Genomic DNA, 21,584 nt, shown 5'->3' with positions numbered 1-21,584 from the left:
GAATACATTCAATTATCTGTTACTTGCATCACAGGATAGGCTAAATTTGTTTCCATAAATTGGAAATGTTAATACCAGGCTAGTTGTTAGCATCTCTTTCAATTTCTTGAATGCAGTTTGGCATTTGGTTGTCCATTAGAATTTCAGACCTTTTTTAACAAGGAAATTAACAGTTCAGAAAATCCCTTGACAAGTTTTCTATAATAATTACATAGACCTAAAATGATTTGAGTTGTTTCATTATTTGCAGACATAAGAGATGATGGACAGCCCATATTAATCTTATGTCAGTCTTTGCACTGTCTTGGCTAATCGCTTGACCTATATGGTTTAACTTTGTGGACATGAAATGACACTCTTCTACATATAACTTAAATATGCCAAACAAAATCTCTTAAAAACTTCTTCCAGCCATTGTGTGTGTTCCTCTAAATCTTTAAAAAACATAATAATATTATCTAAATAGATCATACACTGACAAGGCTTTAATCACCTTAGCACTCCGTTTGATAATCTTTGAAAGATAGCTGGTGTATCCTTAAGTCCAAACATCTGTCAACACTGATAGTGACCCCATGGACTGGTATACACAGTCTTCACCCAGTCTTCTGGAACAACTTTCAACTGTCGATATTCACTTTTTAAATTCATCACGGAGAAGTATTTAAATTGACCAAGGTTGTCCAATGTTTCCATTATATTCAATGTAGGATATGCACCTGCCACTATTCTTGCATTCAGTTGTTGGTAATTGCAACAAAACCTATATTTCTTCACCCCTATCATCATCAGATTTCTTTGGCATGATAACAATGGCTGCTCCCCATGCACTATCACTCTCCTCTAGAATGCCATCGTTCAACTGTGGATTGATGAATTCCTCTATTACTAGTTGCAAGTGCCATGATAATTTGTATCTGGCTAATATTGTAGTTTATATCAGGCAAGAGTCTACAAAAAATGTTAAGAAAATTCAGTATCAATTTTGTAAACTATTTCTTAGTTAAATAAAACTGGAAGATAACTTAATACTGTCATCAGCAGAAGAGAATTCACACATCTAAAAGATCATGTAGTCATATTTGTCATACAAGTCTATATAAGGCCTTAAAAATAATGAAGGTTATTCGGAAAGTAAGGAAAAATTGGTAACAAAATGGAAAATACAGTGAAAATCTGATAAAGCTTAGCACAGATGCATTGGACACTGTGTCTAGTACGCCCATCGATTGCTTCATGTCACTCTTTTCCATTCTGAGCTGACAGTGAGAACGTAAATATGGCTAGAAATTAGTGTCTCCTGCCATGTATGAGGGCCTGGCGAAAGATTTCACCTGAAGCTATGCCATCCACATAACAGAACTGTCATGCGGTTCATTCTATATGACAATTCTCGGCCGCACTCTGTAGGGGCAATGAAGATGCTCCTGCAGCGTTTTCGATAAGAAGTGTTTGATCACCCACAATACTGTCATCAGCAGAAGAGGACTCACACATCTAAAAGATCATGTAGTCATATTTGTCATACAAGTCTATATAAGGCCTTAAAAATACAAAGGTTATTCAGAAAGTAAGGAACAATCTGATGAAGCTTTGCACAGATTGGCTACCCCTGAGGTGCATATCTGCTCAAATGAACCACTGGCTATGAAGACAATATTTTGACACAGACAACGAGCTGCAGTCCAGAGTAGAAAATTGTCAAAAAGCGCTGGTGACTATCTTCTATAACGAGGGAATTGAAAAGCTGGTACAATGCTACGACAGATGTCTAAGTCTGAGTGGCAACAGTGTAGAGAAGTAGCTGGAAAGTGTAGCTAACCATTGCAAATAAAACAGTTTTGATTTTCACTGTGGTTTCCATTTTGTGACCTATCGTTCCTTACTTTCCAAATAGCCCTCGTACTTCATGAGCGAAGTCTTATTTGTTGACTTAGCTTATGAAGTAACTGAGTTTGTGAAACATCCAAAGCATTATAGCTAACCACATTTTCCCTACAATCCACTGTTGAAACAAACAGAATCAGTATTAGTATATTGATCGGCTATGTAAATTGGTTGCCATACAAGTTATTACAAGTTATGATGCTAAAATGGCAAGTATAAAAAATGAACTGTATATGTGTGTGTGTGTGTGTGTGTGTGTGTGTGTGTATGCATAGCTTAAAGTTATATGAGGACTTAAAGTTGATATGGTAAATAATCAGCCAGGTAAGTATTTTAACTGTGTCCAAACCTTGGGTTTAAGAGCTCAAAATATTTTGTACAGCCAAGAGAAGACTACATATAATATCAAGAAACAGTGGTGGTCAAGAGTTCACGTACATTACAAAATTTCTAAGAAAACAAAAGTCATCTCCAAAGATAAAAAATGCTCAGCACGCAGTACAAAATGACATCTAAGATAAATCCAGGAAATGAATTTGCTTTAGAGGTAAAAAAAATAGCTAATTATATTTAAGTTGAGTGTGTTGTCTTATGTGATGAAGCAGAATAATTGGAATTTAGTGAAAATGAGAGTCATCATCAGATGTAGAAGTAACTTCAGATGTGCCCCAGGGAAGTGTGTTGTGACCCTTGCTGTTCATGTTGTATATTATTGACCTCGCAGACAATATTAATAGTAAAAATCATGCTTTTTGCAAATGATGCAGTTATCTGTAATCAAGTACTATCTGAAAGCAGCTGCATAAATATTTTGATAAGATTTCAATGTGGTGCGGAGATTGGCAACTTGTCTAAATGTTCAGAAATCTTAAATTCTGCACCTCAGAACATGAAAAAAATGTAGCATCCTATGACTAAAATATCGACAAGACACTGTTGGAATCAGCCAATTCATACTAATACCTGGGTATAACACTTTGTAAGGATATGAAATGGAATGAGCACATAGGTTCAGTCATGAAAAAAGTAGGTGGTAGACTTTAATATATTGGTAGAAAACTGGGGAAGTGTAATCAGTCTACAAAAGAGATTACTTATAAATCACTCGTGCAACTGATTCTGGAACCCATACCAGATAGGACTGACAGGGGTACTGAATGTATACAGAGAAGGGCAGCATGAATGGTCATAGATTTATTTAATCTGTGGGAGAGTGTCACAGAGATACTGAAGGAACTGAACTGGAGGAGTCTTGAAGACAGGCATAAACTATACTGAGAAAGTCTATTAACAAAGTTTCAAGAACCATCTTTAAATGATTACTCTAGGCCTATACTACAACCCCCTATGTGTTGCTCACATAGGGACCATGAGGATAAGATTAGAATAATTACTACACATGCAGAGGCATTCAGACAAGCATTCCTCCCATGATCCATACAGGAATGGCAGAATGAATTTTACCCTCCAACAGTGGTTTTCAGAGGATAGATGCAGATGTAGATGTTGAAATGATGGCTGCAAGAATCTTCATTTCTTTTACTTTAGTTCTCTCAGCTCAAAGAGTTACATACATACTATTCATTCAGTCCTTTTGTTTAAGAATATTCACCTTCTCATACCAGAGGGCACACAATCAGACTTTTAGTGTGCAATGTAACATAAGCAACACTGCACATTCACTGAAATTTCACCTGAAATTTTGTAAATTCGATGAAACTCCTTCAAGATAGTTGCCTATATTCACCCCAAAAATACTGCAAGCAACAGAAAGCTCTTACCTAGTTTTTTTCTGAAACCTACAGAGCTGCAGTCAGTGTGCAATGCAGTAGTGTCAGTGTCATTCTCAGTAACTTCAGGTTCAGTTCTCAAGGAAGAACTTAGTGTGTTATAATTACTGCTGTCTAGAAGCATCATGGTTCATTTCCATTTTCCTGTGTTAATTCTTTGTAGATCATGATTTTAGCAGTGTAGCTTTGCACTGCATACAGTGCAACAGCCCTGCAGTCTGATCTCTACTGATAACAATCTCCTTGTAGTTTCTCTGAATGACTCCATAGTTCAGTGATCAACTTGTCTGGCTGTATGCAGGGGATCTGGATTCAATTCCTGGTACTGTCAGGGATTTGTCCTTGGTGGGAGGAATAGAACAGGGTACACTCAGCCCCATGATGCCATTTGAGAAGCTACTTTACTGAAAGTAGTGGCTTGAGGTCAAGAAAGCCAACAACAGCCGAGAGAGCAGTGTGGTAACCCTATGCCTCTCAACACTCAATCCAAATGATGGTGCTTGCAGAAGGTGACACAGCAGTTGGTTGGCCCCAATTGGCCCATCTGGACCACAAAGTAGAGCTTTTGTAGTTTCTCTGTTACTCTCTAATTGCTTTGATTAGCACAAAATCTCATGTAATGACATGGTTCTGAACAGTGAGAAATGGATAGTACTGTACTTTTGATGTGCTAACACAAGGATAGTTGTCCACTGTTTGGAAACAACTAAAAGCAGTGATGATCATGATCAACATGTTCAAGATACCCGTGAGTTACAGTGGCAAAAGCCATGGCACCTTCAGCATTCCTGGAAATGTTGGACTATGCTAACTTCACAAATATCTGGGTGGAAAGCAAATGAGTGTACTGGCGACACTAATGTCCCATATTCCTTAGCAAAAGATATAAGGTATAAATGTTGTATGGTATTGTTGGCTGAGAAAACCCACAGCTGCTCACTGACAGAAGCACATCAGACCGAGCACAAAATTCCTTGTGTGTAGGGCCTGTGGCTGAATTTCATGTAAAGTTTGGACAAGCACTGAGGATCTATAATTTTAGGTGGCTAAAGGAGCACTTCCAAAAAATATTTGACTGGTTGAGTAGGAAAGACAGTGGACACTTGTCTTCTAAGAGACCCCACCTCAAATGATAAGGGGAGGGGGGGGGGGGGGCGGACTCTGTTGGTAGCTATTGAATACACTCGGTGCAACCAACTGGACATAGTAGCTCATGTTGACACACATGACCCCTGCAACCTGCATTCAAGGACAATTCTTGATACCTTTAGACCACTGGCTTAATAAGTCAAGGCAGCTAGCATTGCATACAGATGGAAGCACCACCTTCAAATTGCAGTATCATACTCAGACTTTATTGTGGTCCACTGGCTTTGAGCCTAATGTAGGGTTTACATCAGAATCTCAGATAGTTCTGTGACAATCTAAAATCGTGTGGAGAATTGTAAGGCCCTCTTTACCAGATAAGGAACTGATTATTCGGATACAAAAGTGTGTGTTGTCTACACATGGTTGCTTTTTTGGTCTAGAGGAATCTCCAGCTGCCACAGTACTGCCCCGTGCCTGCTGCCATAGCCTGGCCTAGCCTGCTGATGAAAAGTCCATCACTGTATGTGCAGCAGTCAACATGTCAATGATGAACTTTCGTAATCAAAGAAAGGTGTAGGTGAGCCAAATTACATGCAAAATAAAAATGTTTCTCCTTACAGATCAGAAAGAGAAAATGTTTGCATTGCATTACTTAACTGCAAGAGCATCTGTGGTAAGGTATTATAAATACTCCTATTTATTGACAGTAATAATAACCATATAGATTAGGAATAGAAAGCTGACAGAAACCAGAAATAAATAACAGTGAAATCTTAAACTCTAATTGAAAAATGTATTGCAAAGCTATGCTGTACACCAAAGGTATGTATTTTTTGATGTAGGAAACTTAATAGCAAGTGGGGAAGTTATTACAAATTTTGAATGCAAATAATGTGCGGATAAACATTGCATATGGGTTTTTGTAGACATATGTCTCAGCAGCTACAGTGGCAGAATGATTCAGAGAAACCTGAAAAATATTGCAGGTAAACTTTCCAATCATGCTATACTAATAGGAGGAGGTTTCCACTTGCCAGCTATACATTCATGTTATTAAATAGAGGCTAGGGAGAAATATTTGCATGAGATTGTACAGAACATCTTTTCTTAAACTTACCTCAAACAGCTAGAGAACTGACTCATGAGAGTAGACCCATCAAATGGGTAGCAGGATAGACCCATGGCCAGAGGCAAAGGGAAAGAAGTGGTGCAAAAACTGACCAGGAGAAAGAGATGGTTTAAAAATCAACCAGGAGAGGTACAGGAGTTCTATTCTCATGTTTCTATATTCTCTATATAAGAACAACCCTGTCCCTGGACTATGTAAATGCATTCAGTTGTCACAATGTCATTTTGTCCAAGTAGCATCCTAAAGAAACTTCTGCTTCTGAACAGAGATCTATTGCTAATGTGGTTTGTGTGGCAGCAGTGCTATCAGTTCAGGCAGCTGCCATCTACACAGTTCACTAATATTCAACAATAAAATATAAAATTCTTGCTGCTACTTTGCTACGGTATTGTAGGATCTCTGAGATTGGATAGCAGATTCTGAAGCACATATCCTATTTGACCAAAATCTTCTGATTTTTACTGGTTTCTGCTGACAGAGAAGTGGAGCAAGACATGACAATGGAGGAAACAAGCAAAAAGGCTGGAGAGGCTATGTAATTTACTTGTCTTTTGTAACATACCCTGCTTACAATACTGATGAAATCAGAATATTAATTGCTGTTGCTCCAAAATTATTATTAAACTTTGTGCAATGTTAGTCTCTTCAAGCAGCCAGTAAAATAATACTAACTTGTATATCCAGTTGTTGAGAAAATTAGTTGTTTGTATCTGTTTGTTGCAATAAAATAGGTCTGAAGCCATTCCTGTTGAATTTTGCCACCACTCTACTTGTCACTTGTGACTGGATAATTTTTAAATAAAAACTTATACATCTCAAATAAATTCACTTGCTCATTTCATAAAATTTTAAGCACATTTCTGTGAAAACAAAGATTACACAGATGCAACCTGATATTCACTGCCCTATAATGACTTGTACTCTTCTGCAAATACTGGTACTGGTTGGCAGATGCACTCTCAGAAGTATAAAAATATTTTAACACTGTGAATAAGTACATGCTTTATTGACAAAAACATTTAAATTTTGTTGTAATTACAAATAGTAATAAAAAATTAAAATTTCCATAATAAGATCTAGTAAGTTTGCATTTCTTCAAACCAAAACTCACATTGTGTGTATCACTAACAATTAAAATAATAGAATGATAGTGAGATCTAATAAGTTTGCATTTCATCAATCCTTACATTGTTTTTCTAATAACTAAAATTATAAATTCTTAACTAGGGATATAATTATTTAAGCTTTCATTTTTCTAACATTTGTATCTGAAATTTAAGAATGGGCTTGTAACTTAACAATGGTGGTACTTACATGCTACTGTGATGCATCGCCTTCAAAATACCGTATTTACTCGAATCTAAGCCGCACTCGAATCTAAGCCGCACCTGAAAAATGAGACTCGAAATAAAGGAAAAAATAATTTCCCGAATCAAAGCCGCAGCTGAAATTTGAGACTCGAAATTCAAGGGGAGAGAAAAGTTTTAGGCCGCACCTCCAAATCGAAACAAAGTTGGTCCATTGTAATATGAGACAGAATTCAGGTCGAATGAATGACGATACAGCTACAGTAGTTTGGTTCGAGCCGTAAGCTTAGCAGTTAAGCTTTACCAGGTAGCCATTGCTATGCGTCAGGCGCTCCGTCCTTTTTTATGCGGGTACCCTTCGTTTTTCACGTGCTTCGTCTGGTTTGAATTGATTGCTTATTATTCTTTGATCTGATAATTCCCGTTCTCTTTGTTATAGGTATTTTCGTCACTCTAAGCTGAAAATGCATTACTGTACTGTGTCATGCATTGTTTGTCGCATTCCGATAATGAATGTTCACGACCTGTCGCCGCTCGCGGCATGGTTTGCTTTTGTGCGTGCTACCGCCGCTTACAATAAAAAAAAAGAGAGAGTATTTGTCTCAGTAGCGAAACAATGGCAAGAGACTGCTATTTGTTGTTATTTACACTGCTGCTTTCTTTGATAATGATCAACAAGAACCAAATAATAAACTGCGTATGATAGAAGATGTTCTGAACGAGAGTTTAGCGAAAATTTTTCTCCGTTTGAAAATCTTTGCAGACGCCTCTTTAGTACATTATTTTCTGCACAGAAATTAGAGTCATCTTAGATTTAAAAATCTAGTCAATTGCCGTGCTTCATTTCTGACTGTATCACTATTAGGCATAAGAATAATACGAATATGAACATGACATATGTGTATACTTCCGCGTTTGTGTTGTCTCACTCTAGTTTCGTAGTTTATTAGGCAGACAGAATTTAAATGAGATAGCAGCAAACACGAAAGAATACATGGCAAAATGTTTATATTCGTATTATTCTTATGGTGAAGAGAATACTGCATGTGATTCAGAATTCACAAAAGTTCCCATTAGCAACCATCTCTTCTCACAGGTAGAAAAAAAAATCAGAACGTAGAATTGGCCATTCTGACAAACATCGCAAACGGTCTTGCCAGTCGGATTTTCGTAGTACATTGAAACGCTGCTACATTCGAAGATGAACAATACGGAATTTGTATTTACTTCGTTGGATAATGTATGAAAATGCAGTGGTCGAAATTCGGGGCGGAGAAAAAAGCTCGTCTTCCACCTTTTTTTTAAATTTATTTACTGACGCAGAGGTTTTAACATCGCAAACGGTCTTGCCAGTCGGATTTTCGTAGTACATTGAAACGCTGCTACATTCGAAGATGAACAATACGGAATTTGTATTTACTTCGTTGGATAATGTATGAAAATGCAGTGGTCGAAATTCGGGGCGGAGAAAAAAGGTCGTCTTCCACCTTTTTTTTTAAATTTATTTACTGACGCAGAGGTTTTAACATCGCAAACGGTCTTGCCAGTCGGATTTTCGTAGTACATTGAAACGCTGCTACATTCGAAGATGAACAATACGGAATTTGTATTTACTTCGTTGGATAATGTATGAAAATGCAGTGGTCGAAATTCGGGGCGGACAAAAAAGCTCGTCTTCCACCTTTTTTTAAAATTTATTTACTGACGCAGAGGTTTTGGCGCCAGTATTTATCTTTGTGCCTGTAAAGCATGCCTGTGTAGCGCTACATATATTCAACGGCAGAAGTTAGTTGTGGCGGCACCTACCAACATATTTCAGAACTTCCGCTTACTTTGCACTCGATTCTAAGCCGCAGGCGGTTTTTTGGATTACAAAAACCGGAAAAAAAGTGCGGCTTAGATTCGAGTAAATATGGTAGTCCCCTTCTGACTAAACACACTGACTCCAATGGTGTTTCCACTTTTGGAAACATTCCTGGAAATTTTTTTCCTGAAGTGTGTTAAGGACGCTCTCCGTATTTGCCTGGATGTCTTCAATCGAGTCAAATCACTTCCCTTTCAGTGAAAATTTCGGTTTAGGAAACAGGTAGAAGTTCACAGGGGCCAAATCAGCGGAATATGGCAGTTGTGTAAGCACAGGAATTTTGAATTTGGTCAAAAATTCAATGATGGAGAAGGCATGATGAGCCAGGGCGTTGTCATGGTGTAGCACCCAACTCCTGTCTTTCCACAATGTAGGCTTTCCGCACCTTTTCGTGCAAACACTCAAGGACACATTTGTAGTATTGCTGGTTAATTGTCTGTCCTCCAGGGGTAAATTCATGATGCACAATACCAGTGAATAAAAAAAAATCACCAACATTGTCTTCACTGTCGACTGACTTTGTCGTGCTTTTTTTGGTCGTGGTGAACCTAGAGTCTTCCACTGCGAAGACTGTACTTTGGTTTCAGGATCATATCCATATGCCCATGATTCATCATCTGTAATTACCCTATTTAACAAATCTTGGTCGTTTTTAGTCTGATTAATCAGTTCTTGGCACACTTCAAGTCGGTATTGTCTCTAGTCACTTGACAACACTTTTGCAACAAATTTTGTGGATGCTTGATGCATGTTCAGATCTTCAGTTAAAATTGACCGAACTCCATAGAAACTTAAATTAAGTTCATTAGCCAACTCCCTAATTGTAAGTCTATGATCATAGTGCACTAAGTGGCGAACTTTCACAACATTTTCATTCGTTTTTGAGGTGGAAGGACGGCCAGACTGTGGTTCATCTTCAAATGATTCACAGCCATTTTTAAATCTGTTGAAATAGACAAAAATATCTGACGGGCTCATACAATTATCTCCAAAATCTGTTTTTAATAGTTTGTAAGTTTCAGAAGCTGACTTCCCAGTTTTAAAACAAAATTTCACACAAGCTCGTTGCTCCATTTTTATGTCCATTTTCATGCAGACAGTATCTGGCAACAAGCCCTAACAGACCCGCACCTTAACAGCTGTCACAGTGAACTGAATAAAGGAAATGCAGTTTCCTGTCAGAGGGCGTTTCAAGGACAAGGCAATGACTCACTCCCCACCCTCCGTGTACCTGTCCGCCAAACCTGTAAGCAGTAGCAGATCCGTTCTTAAAACTTTCCAATCACACCTTGTATACTGTCATTTCATTTGTTTTGTTCTACTTCAAATTATAAAAAAGATCAAGCATACAACATGTATTTATATGACAAACAATCAATGTGGCATATATCCCGTCATAGGCCAGCCACTTCAACTTCTGGCACAATACCAGTGAACAGTATCCAGTCTGCTCAAGAGCCTCCAGTGCTTCTCCCCCTAAGACAGTGCACAAGACAAACAATGCAAACACACATTCATTTTCATCCATAAGAAAGAAATTCCTATGCATCCAGTAGTGAGTAACACTGGCTCTCCAAACTATAAGTGTTACACACTTGGTGCTGTTATTAAGGCCTCTTATGGAAATATGTAATAATCACTTGCAGAACTCTGGGAATTCATTGGCAAGCTAAAATCATTGAAACTGAACAGTTCTGATCTATTAGTCAGCTGTGATGTGATGTTTTTGTTCACGAAGATTCTTCTTTCAGAATCATTATCACAGAAGTACTGATAAAGGTATTTGAGCTTTGTTTAGACATATAATGACAGGTATACAATTGCACACACATGCATATCCATCCGCATATACACAATTTTGTGTGTATGTTTGTGTTTGTTTGTGTGTCTATCGACTGCCAGTGCTTTTGTTTGGTAAGTCTCATCATCTTTGTTTTCAGATATATTTTTCCCATGTGGAATGTTTCCCGCTGTTATATTCATATCATTAATTTGAACCCAACAATTACGTTTGTTATTGTCACTGTTGCATTTCGAAATCTTTTCTGTCGTTTTATTTTCTCTTTCTGTTTTTGCCAGTAGTTTCACTTTGTATTTACCTTCTCCTTTTTACCGTACTCTACTATATAATTTTATCCCGCCGATATATACTCAATAATACGTAATAATACGTAACCCACTTCCAAACCATAACCAAAAAAAATTTTTTTTTTCCGCTTTCAACACTACCGCTGCTATAAAATCCACCGTTTCTAGTTCACAAACAGTTCCTTTCACCTATTAAACAACCATTTTGGCTAGTTCTATTAACTTTTGCTTTATTTCCATTTCCGTTTTTCTCACATCACTGATCATTTTTAGCCAAAATGTCTGCTTGTGTCTGTGTATATGCGGATGGATATGCGTGTGTGTGCGAGTGTATACCTGTCCTTTTTTCCCCCTAAGGTAAGTCTTTCCGCTCCCGGGATTGGAATGACTCCTTACCCTCTCCCTTAAAACCCACATCCTTTCGTCTTTCCCTCTCCTTCCCTCTTTCCTGATGAAGCAACCGTTTGTTGCGAAAGCTTGAATTTTGTGTGTATGTTTGTGTTTGTTTGTGTGTCTATCGACCTGCCAGCACTTTTGTTTGGTAAGTCTCATCATCTTTGTTTTTTGATAATGTAAAAAGATGTACTTTGATAAGTGTATACAGCAGGAGCAAAATAGTGGCAACCTGTTGAGGATACTGACTAACAGTAAGTGTACCCAGAACTATGTGTCATGAAATCTTAAAACTATTTCACTAGTCATCATGAAACTAATTTGATTTTCTCTCACCACTAGCTCAAGTACTGTATATGCTTTTGTGTACTTTGCATAAACTAATGAAATGTGGTAAATAGTCTTCACGGGTTTGCTAGTGGATCATGTTGTGCAAATTGCACAATATTTCCTCGGAGCAAGTATCCGACATCAAACCTCTCAAATCCTCCTCTTCCTCAAACCTAATAAACCTGACACTGACATTTTCACCTACCATTTCATCAGACTCACTTCTGTGTTTAACAATATCTTTGAGTCTACCCTATCCTGACGTATCCATTAATTCCTACAACAATGGCTACCCATTCCTGTCCATCAATGTGGCTTCCATCTCAATTTTTCCTCTGATTATCAGCTCCTGTGCCTTACTCATATCCTGTCCCACCAAATCAACAACTGGAAAACCATCATTTTTGTCTCCCTAGATTTTGAGAAAGCGTATGACCATATATGGCATTCTGGGCTCCTCTTTAAGCTCCAGATCTATGCACCTCCCAAAAATTATGTCCACCTCATCACATGCTTTCTGTCTAACTGCCCATCTTATGTCACTATCAACAACACCAACTCCAATACCTAGCAGCCCACTATAGGTATGCCCCAACCCAATGTTTCTGTCCTCTCGCCTCTCCTGTATTTCTTCAACAGTGCCGATATGTCAAAGCCCCTTCCTCCTGGTCATCTCATCCAGTATGCCAATGACACAGCCTTCCTCTACCTATCCTCCAGAAATCCCACCAATCCCTCCAGTTCCATCTCAATCACTTCACTTCCTGGTGGAACCAGTGGCTCCCCAAAATCAACCCTGCCAAAACTAAAACCAAGGCAATAATTACAGGCTGAACCACCCAAACCTCGCCCCCCCCTCCCCCATCACCACTGCCTTACCATTTATGACCATCCTATTCAGTTAACTAACACACTATATACCTCAGACTAATATTTGATTGCTGACTAATGTAGAAGCCCCGTCTACTAACCATTCAACAAAAAGTCCACAATAGACTAAAAGTACTAGACCCACCAACCACCCAAACATGAGGACTGCACAGTTCCACAATTCTCCACATCTATAAAGCCCTGATTCCGACCATCCTCTGCTGTGCCAATGTGGCATGGACTTCTGCTCCACCCCCGTTTTATCATAACCTACAGACCCTCACTTCACCTAGGCTTTTGGATCTGCTTACCCTTCCCCACCCACATTCTCTACCAACTTATAAAATTTCTCAGCCTACACTTCCACCTTGAACACCTCTGAATATCCTACATATCCATAAACTTGGCACTATCCACCCCCTAGTTCCCCCCCTGCTCACTGATTCCAGTACTCTGCCACAACTATACTTTCACATTCCCCCAACAATACACCTCCACTCCTTTCACATCCTCTCCCAATGAAACTTTAATCACCTTCCCTGGCCTGACCATGAACTCCATCCACTTACATAAAGTTAGGTCCACCCTATCTAAAATTTTTGAAACTGTATGCACAGCTTAACACCCTTGTTCTTACAAATTTGCCTGGCCAAGTTTTCCCTTAGCCTACTGACTTTAACCAGCTATTAGGTGTTGGAGAGTAAGGGATAGGTGGACCTGTAGAAAGGAGATGGTCTAATCCGTGGTCAGGTGGATCCACAGGTGGATCCATGGAAATAATGATCTGTACCATATTATGATTGTAGGCAAGTGAAAAGGTAGGGATGATCTACAACTGGATCAGATATATACCATTGCTTTATGTATAGTGGTAACAGAAGGGACACCGGAATCACAAAGACAAAACTATATGAACACAGTATCTGCCCAAACGGTAAGGTATGAGTGCAGTTCTTACAAAGTAGGAAGCTTTAATCTGACAGTTTCCTTTTTGTTATTTCATCCTCTCTGTCCTGTAGGGGCAGGGGATGGGCTGTCAGGGGGTGCAATTTGCCACACTTCAATTTTGAAGACATAATATAAAAGCTGGATACATTTTGTGCAATAAAAAGACAGATTGTCAGTTGCATAAGTTAAAATGTAAAAAGATGATTTGGTGATTCATTAAAAGGTAGACACAGATAAATGAGTTTCAGACATGAATATATAAAAGCAGAGAGACAGTTGCGTAAGGCAAAATGGAAAAGCTGATGTGTTGAGTGATCAAAATAGGTACATAGATGAGGTACCATGGGATAAGGGTATCATGGGAATGTAGCATTTAAAGTTGGTGGGAGGAAGGGATTTGTGTGGGTAGATGTTTGGAGGAGGGTTGAGGGAAGAGTGGAGAGGGATATGGTTTTGAATCAAGAGTGACGAATTGGGTGAAGTGGATTGGAGGAAAATGGCACCCTGCTAACAGAATGTATTCATGTACACTTTGCGGGTCCCTTCTTCAATTCCTATTGACTCTTGGTTGTGGATGCATATTCCCAGTTTCCTTACATTCTCTAGTATGCTTTGACATTGGCTGAGGCCACAGTTCATACACTTTTGAAGGTTTTTTCTACTGAGAGGTTTCCATGTACCTAAGTCTCTGATAATGGACCCCAGTTCGTTTCTCACATCTTTCAATTGTTTTGTTCCCATCATGGCATTTGTCATGTTACAGCTCTGCCATTCTCAATCAAACGGTGAGGTGGAATAACTAGTGCATATGTTCAACATCCAAATGAAAACATCTGATGTGGGACTCTTTGCCAGACGATGTCCTTCTCATTTTTCTGAGCACCTATCATTTCACACCTATGGGGGAGTGGAGCCAAGCTGAGTTGCATCATGGCTGGCAGCCATGAATGCTCCTCCACCTACTGTAACTTGCACTGTACCTGCCATGATCGGGTTTGTTGGGTCACTTCGCACAGGATCATTGGTGTGGGTGTGAAGGTTTGGTTGCCGGCCCAAATGGATACCGACTACTATTGTCCACTGCTGGGTATCCTATCTTTGTGACGTCTGTACAGCCGATGGGCTGATGATGCACAACTTTGATTAGCTGTGCCCCTGCTCACTGCCAGAAGGTACCAGTCCGCAGATGCAGCCTCTGCCTCGAGCCTGTCATCGCCTGCTGTGGAGGTGCCCACATCCCATTGGCTGCTTCCTCCATGTGCACCACCCTGGGGTCCCAGCTTCATCCCAGCTTCCCAGTGTTGGGTGCCACTCCATCTCTGGGGTCAGGTTTGTTGCCTGCTGTTCTGTTTGGGCCGCCTGCACCAACCCCCTCATCATCATTGCCTCTGCCATTGTTGCTGGTGGGGCTAGCCCCATCTCCTCTGCATTGGGACCTGTCTGCTGGTGATGATGCAGAGATGGAAATGGCACTCTCCTCCCCAGTTCTGTCATCAGGCTCCTCATGACCTCACCACCCTCTGGCATGTCCACACCCCCTATGCATTCCAACCCTGTGCTCCAGTGCTCACCCAGCACATCGTCATGCCCCCAGAGTCAGGTTTGTTGCCTACTGTTCTGTTTGGGCCGCCTGCACCAACCCCCTCATCATCATTGCCTCTGCCATTGTTGCTGGTGGGGCTAGCCCCATCTCCTCTGCACTGGGACCTGTCTGCTGGTGATGATGCAGAGATGGAAATGGCACTCTCCTCCCCAGTTCTGTCATCATAGGGTAGCATGGAGAGCTGCATCAAACCAGTCTCAGGACTGAAGACCACAACAACAACAACAAACAACATGTCTGCAACAAGCATAGCAGAAATGACCTGCAGAACTACTGTTCAGTGTCTTCGACATCCTTCTGTAGTAGAACTGCAGAGCATATTCTAAGCTCAAATGTAATGAAGTATCTCAAACAAAAGCCACCACCCCACACCAGGAAGCATTGATTCTGGAAACATCAGACATCTGAGACCCAACTTGTGCATTTCTCGTATGTCATCCTGAAAGCCATAGCCAAAGGCAGTCAGTTATATGAATATTTCTTGACTTTCAAAATGCATTTAACTCATTTCCACACTGATTTCGACTAACAAAAATCTGACTGTGTGGGATATCAACCAAAATCTGTGACTGGATTGAGGATTTAGTTTTAGAAAGGAAGTAGCATGTTATATTTCATGGAGATTCATTAACAGATGGAGAATTATTTAGAGGCATGCTCCAGGAAAGTGTGCTGGGACACTTGTGCATGTTGTATGATGGAGACAGGGTTAACAGCAACCTCAGACTTTTCACACATAGTGCTGTAATATATAATAAAATACTGTCAGAAAAACCTTGGACAAATATTGAGTCAAATTGTGATAAAATTTCAAAGTGGTGTGAAGAACTGCTAGTTCATTTAATTGTTCAGAAATATAAAACTGTGCATTTCACAAAAAAAAAGAAAAAAAATTGCAGTATCCAATGACTGCAATATCAATGAGTTACAAATGGAATTGCCAGCTCATACAAATACCTGGGCACAACAGTCTGTTGTGATATTAAATGGCACAATCACATCAGGCTCAGTCATAAGTAAAGCAGAATACTTGGGAAATGGAATCAGTCTACAGAGTAGATAGCCCACAAAGAACTTGTGCAACCCATCCCAGAACATTGTTCAATTGCATGGTACCCATGTCAAATAGGTCTAGCAGGGGATACTGAACAGTTACAAAGAAGCACAGCACAAATGATCGTTTGTTTGACCTCTGGGAGAGAACCACAGAGATGCTAAAACAACTGAACTGGCAGATATTTGAAGATACGTGGACACTATACCATAAAAATTTACTTGCAAAAGTTTCAAGAACGAGTTTTAAATGAGGAATCTAGGAATAGTGCTGCAACCAATGGTGCATGCAGTGTGGTGGAATTGTTAGCACAATTGGTTGGTGTGATGAGGGTTGGTAGTATAAACCCAACCACCAGCAATTATTTTTTGTTATTCTATATTTGCCATTCCTAGGAGGTTCTTGAAGTACATAATGTTTGTATATCCTGCAACATTTGATTTTTGTATGAACACTAGCATCCTGGGATATTTTATGTTTGTCTAAATAGCTGCATCCTCAGCCCAGCAGTTCAGTTCTGTGATGAGTATAAGGTGGTGGTCTATTAAACATGCTTTCAGTGCTAAGTGTTGTATCTCATTGATGGCCCTTTCAGACATGGACTTGAGTGTGGTTTCAATGGGACATTCTTTGGTGGGAATGCCAGGTATTTCAAAGTATCTACATCACCACGGCTCCAACTACATAATGTAAAAGCGATAACCTACATGGACAGGGACTGAAATACAAAAAGTACATTGTTCTTAATATCAGTATGTTCAGGAAACAAGTGGATTCTGAAACAGCAGTAAGTCAGCTGCAAATTAGACATCCATCACTGTAATGCAGAGACAATGGTTCTGTCTTGACCAAGTTGCCAAATACAACAGATGGGATGACATGATGTGTTTGGTAAACGTGTACTTTTACTTGGATGGCACAGCCCAGCAGTGGTTTTAGGACACAAAAGAGAAGCTCAATCACTGCAACAAATACCAGGCCAAGCAGAAGAAAAGTTTGATGACAATCAGCACCAAGTCCACTTAGCAGAATAATTGAAGAACAGTGCCCAGTGTCATTGTTAAATGACACAGTCCTACACACAGAATGTTTTGGCCCTATGCCACAATGTGAATCTGAATTGTACAGAATCCAACAAAATGTACACTACTGGAGAGAGAGAAGACATGTGTTCATTGCCTGTTATACCACACAAAATCAACCATTACATCAGCTGTATCCACACCATTCAACTTCGGACAATTATAGTCAGCTGTCGGATGAAGCCAATTGCCATACTCTGGAATGCTATAGCCATTCCATACCACCATACAGAGGTACCAGCATGTCACCTAGCCACTGAAATCAGGGTGAGGTGACCATCTATGGATGTGAAGCTGCCACAGATGAAAATGCTCCATGAACAAAAGTCACCAAGATGCCAGGAAATCTTTTTGATGTCATCATCAACAGCCAACCAGTCCACAATCTAGTTGTCTCTTGGGCTTCCTTCTCTGTAATGTCAAACGTTTATCGATGTTAGCTAAAGCAGGCTACGTTACATGATATGAAAGGGATTGTGCTGAAGGTTGTAAATGGGAAAAACATCCAGCCAACAGGAACATCCAGGATGGAATGTGACAATGTTATGATAAGGATAATTGCTACTAGCTATATACTGGAGATGCTGAGTTGCAGATAGGCGCAACAAAAACACTGTCACACAATAAGCTTTCAGTTAACAAAGCCTTTGTCAAAAAAGACAGCAGGCACACACACACACACACACACACACACACACACACACACACACACACACACATTCATGCAGACACAACTCACACACACAAGACCACAGCCTCTGGCAGCTGGAGCCAGACTATGAACAGCAGTGCATGATGGGAGAGGCAACTGGGTGGGGATAAGGGGGAGAGATAGCAGGGTAAGGGTGGGGGACGGTAAAGAGCTGCTGTGGGAGCATGCAGGGACGGGGAGGAGAGAGGGTAGGGCAGCTAAGTGCAGTCAGGAGGTTAGACTGGGGGTGGGGGAGAGAGGGTGGGGGGTAGCAATAAAGGAGAGAAGTAAAAAGACGGGGTGCGTTGGTGGAATAGAGGGCTGTTTAGTGCTGGAATGGGAACAGGGAAGAAGATATATAGGTAAGGACAATGACTAACAAAGGTTGAATTCAGAAAAGCTTTTCTGAATTGTGCAGGTGGGAACTCTCTCGCCCATATATCTTATGTTCCCATAACCTATGTTCCCACAACCGTGCAGGCCTCAACCTTTGTTAGTCATTGTCCTTACCCACCTAGCATCTTCCCTGTTTGTTGTGTCTATTTCAGAAAGCATAGACACAATGAGGTAGCTAGGTGCACGCTAAACTAACGCAGACGGGCTTGAAGTTCTGGAACATGAGACTTATTAATGAATAAGAGGAAAAGTACGTAGATGCGTTTAATACTTATCTTTATTCTCTTGTTGGAATACATCTCTCTTGAATATTAGTACGCTATTAGCACTGATACAAATGGCGCCTTGCTAGGTAGTAGCTATGGACTAAGCTGAAGGCTATTCTATCTGTCTCTCGGCAAATGAGAGGAAGGCTCGTACGTCTGGTCGCAAGCAATGTCGTCCGTACAACTGGGGCGAGGTCTAGTCCGTGTCTTGTGACCTGCCATGTGGTGGCGCTAGGTTTGCGATTACACAGTGGCGACACGTGGGTCCGACATGTACTACAGGACCGCGGCCGATTTAAGTTACCACCTAGCAAGTGTGGTGTCTGGCGGTGACACCACATTCCTCCCCCGCAAATCGGCGAACGGTCGTGAGATAAGGCTTCCGCCCGCCGTGGGGAGGACCCCATGTTGACGTATGCGATGAGGTGGGGAGCCTAACAACAGGCGAGGCTGTGCCACCCGCACCCGGCCATTCGGTCCGAGGGGAGCTAGGAAACGCCTGCAAACCTAGTCCAGGGTGCACGTCAACATGAGGTGTATGCGCACGTAAGGAGACAAGAGGGGCCGAAGGGTCGACCTCCATGTGGTCGGAGCACCCGACGGGCGAAGACGACATCTGGTCCGGAGCGGGCAAGAGGTCCATGGCGGAGGACGGCTGGTCACGGGAAGCGAGCGGCGGCGCGTGACCCAGGGAGGCGCCAGGCGGCTGCAGCGAAGCGTCCGCTGCGGGCGGCGCCGGCGGCGGCTGCGGCGGCGGCGGCGCGACGCCATGAGGCAAAATGGAAGGCAGCGTCGGTAACACCTGGGGATGAGGCGAGCCAGTAGATGGGTCCCCAGGGCGCTGACCTGACGGCACCGTCGCTGAAAGCAGACGGGGAGCGGCAGAACCCAGGCGACGACAGAGGCGCAGCTGATTGAGATGCCGACGCACCTCACCAGAGGCCCCCAAAACCCAATACATCGCGCGGCCGAGGCAGCGAAGAATGCGCCCTGCGAGCCAACGCCGTGAACCGCGATAGCTGCGATAATAGACAACGTCGCCAGGAGCAAAAACCGGAGTCTGCCGCTGCACAGGAACCTGATGCGGCGGATGCAGCAAAGACATCAGGGTGCGATGAGATCGACCATGGAGCAATTCAGCCGGCGAGCGGCCATCGCCGGGCTGAGAGCGATACGAAGACAAAAAGAGCAACAAAGCGTCCTCCCGAGAATGCGACTCTTTCAATTTCAACATCTGGGACTTGAAAGTCCGGACCAATCGTTCAGCGGCACCGTTTGACTGAGGCGAAAACGGCGCGGAAGTCAGATGTTGAATACCATTGGCTTTGCAGAATGACTGAAATTCTGCGGACATGAATTGTGGGCCATTGTCGGAAACAACAGTCTGCGGAAGACCTTCAATGCAAAAGATAGCAGACAAGGCTTGGATTGTGGCAGAAGACGTCGTGGAAGACATCCGGACAACAAAAGGAAAATTACTGAAAGCATCGACCACAACCAACCATCGAGCATTCCAGAATGGACCAGCAAAATCGATGTGCAAGCGTTGCCAAGGGGAAGTGGCTTTCGGCCATGCAAAGAATTTCCGCGGCGGTGCGGATTGTTGTTCGGCACACGCCACGCAAGAGGAGCACATATGCGTAATCGCAGCATCGATTCCGAACCAAGTACAGTGCTGACGAGCAAGTTGTTTCGTACGCACTATACCCCAATGTCCTTGGTGAAGAAGCTTTAAGACAGAGGACTGTAACGATCGTGGGACCACGACTCGGGATTGATCATTATCGGAACGCAACAACAAAACACCACGTCGTACAAAAAGTCTCTCCTTGTGAGCAAAAAAACGGCGAACCAAAGGATCCGCGATCCGTGACTTTGACAAGGGCCATTGCGTAGCAACAAAACGCAAAACAGTAGCAAGGACAGGATCAGCAGCAGTGGCTGTAGCTACACGACGAAAATCAATCGGAAACGATGCGACCACGTCATCGGCTTCCGAATCAAGGAACATGCAAGCAAGTTCGGAAGAATCGAATGCTTTATCCTCAGCAACAGGCAAACGGGACAACGCATCAGCGTTGCCGTGCTGAGCAGTGGACCGATACAAGATATCGTAGCGGTACTGCGAGAGAAAAAGTGACCAGCGAATGAATTTCTGCGCTGTACGTGGAGGTACAGGCTTGTTCGGATGAAAAAGCGATGTCAAAGGTTTGTGGTCCGTGATGATTGTAAAGTGACGACCATACAAGAAGTCATGGAACTTGGTAACACCAAACACGAGAGCTAAAGCTTCTTTCTCTATTTGTGAATAATTTCTTTGCGCAGATGAGAGCAATTTTGACGCAAAGGCAATAGGGCGATCATGCGAGCCATCTTTGTGCGCAAGCACAGCACCGATCCCGAAATCCGATGCATCTACCATCAACAAAAGAGGTTTTCGGGGATCGAATGGCGTAAGGCAAGTATTTGAAAGTAACGCCGATTTCAAGTGGCGAAAGGCGCGTTCGCATTCCGTCGTCCAGACGAACGGAACACCTTTACGGCGTAAGCGATGAAGCGGAGCTGAAATGGAAGAAGCATTTCGCAGAAATTTGTTATAATAATTAATTTTACCCAGCACACTCTGTAGCTGTTTCAAATCTTGCGGAGCAGGTAAGTCCTGTATGGCACGGAGGTGCTCTGGACTCGGATGTATACCTTGGGCATTTATGACATGCCCCAGGTAGGGTAAGTCCCGAGCAAAAAACACACATTTGTCCTTCCTCAAGCGAAGACCATTCTGACGCAAGACCTGAAA

Source organism: Schistocerca nitens, chromosome 9 (genome assembly GCF_023898315.1).
Source record: "Schistocerca nitens isolate TAMUIC-IGC-003100 chromosome 9, iqSchNite1.1, whole genome shotgun sequence".
Lineage (NCBI taxonomy): Eukaryota > Metazoa > Arthropoda > Insecta > Orthoptera > Acrididae > Schistocerca > Schistocerca nitens.
Note: the sequence above shows the minus strand (reverse complement) of the source record.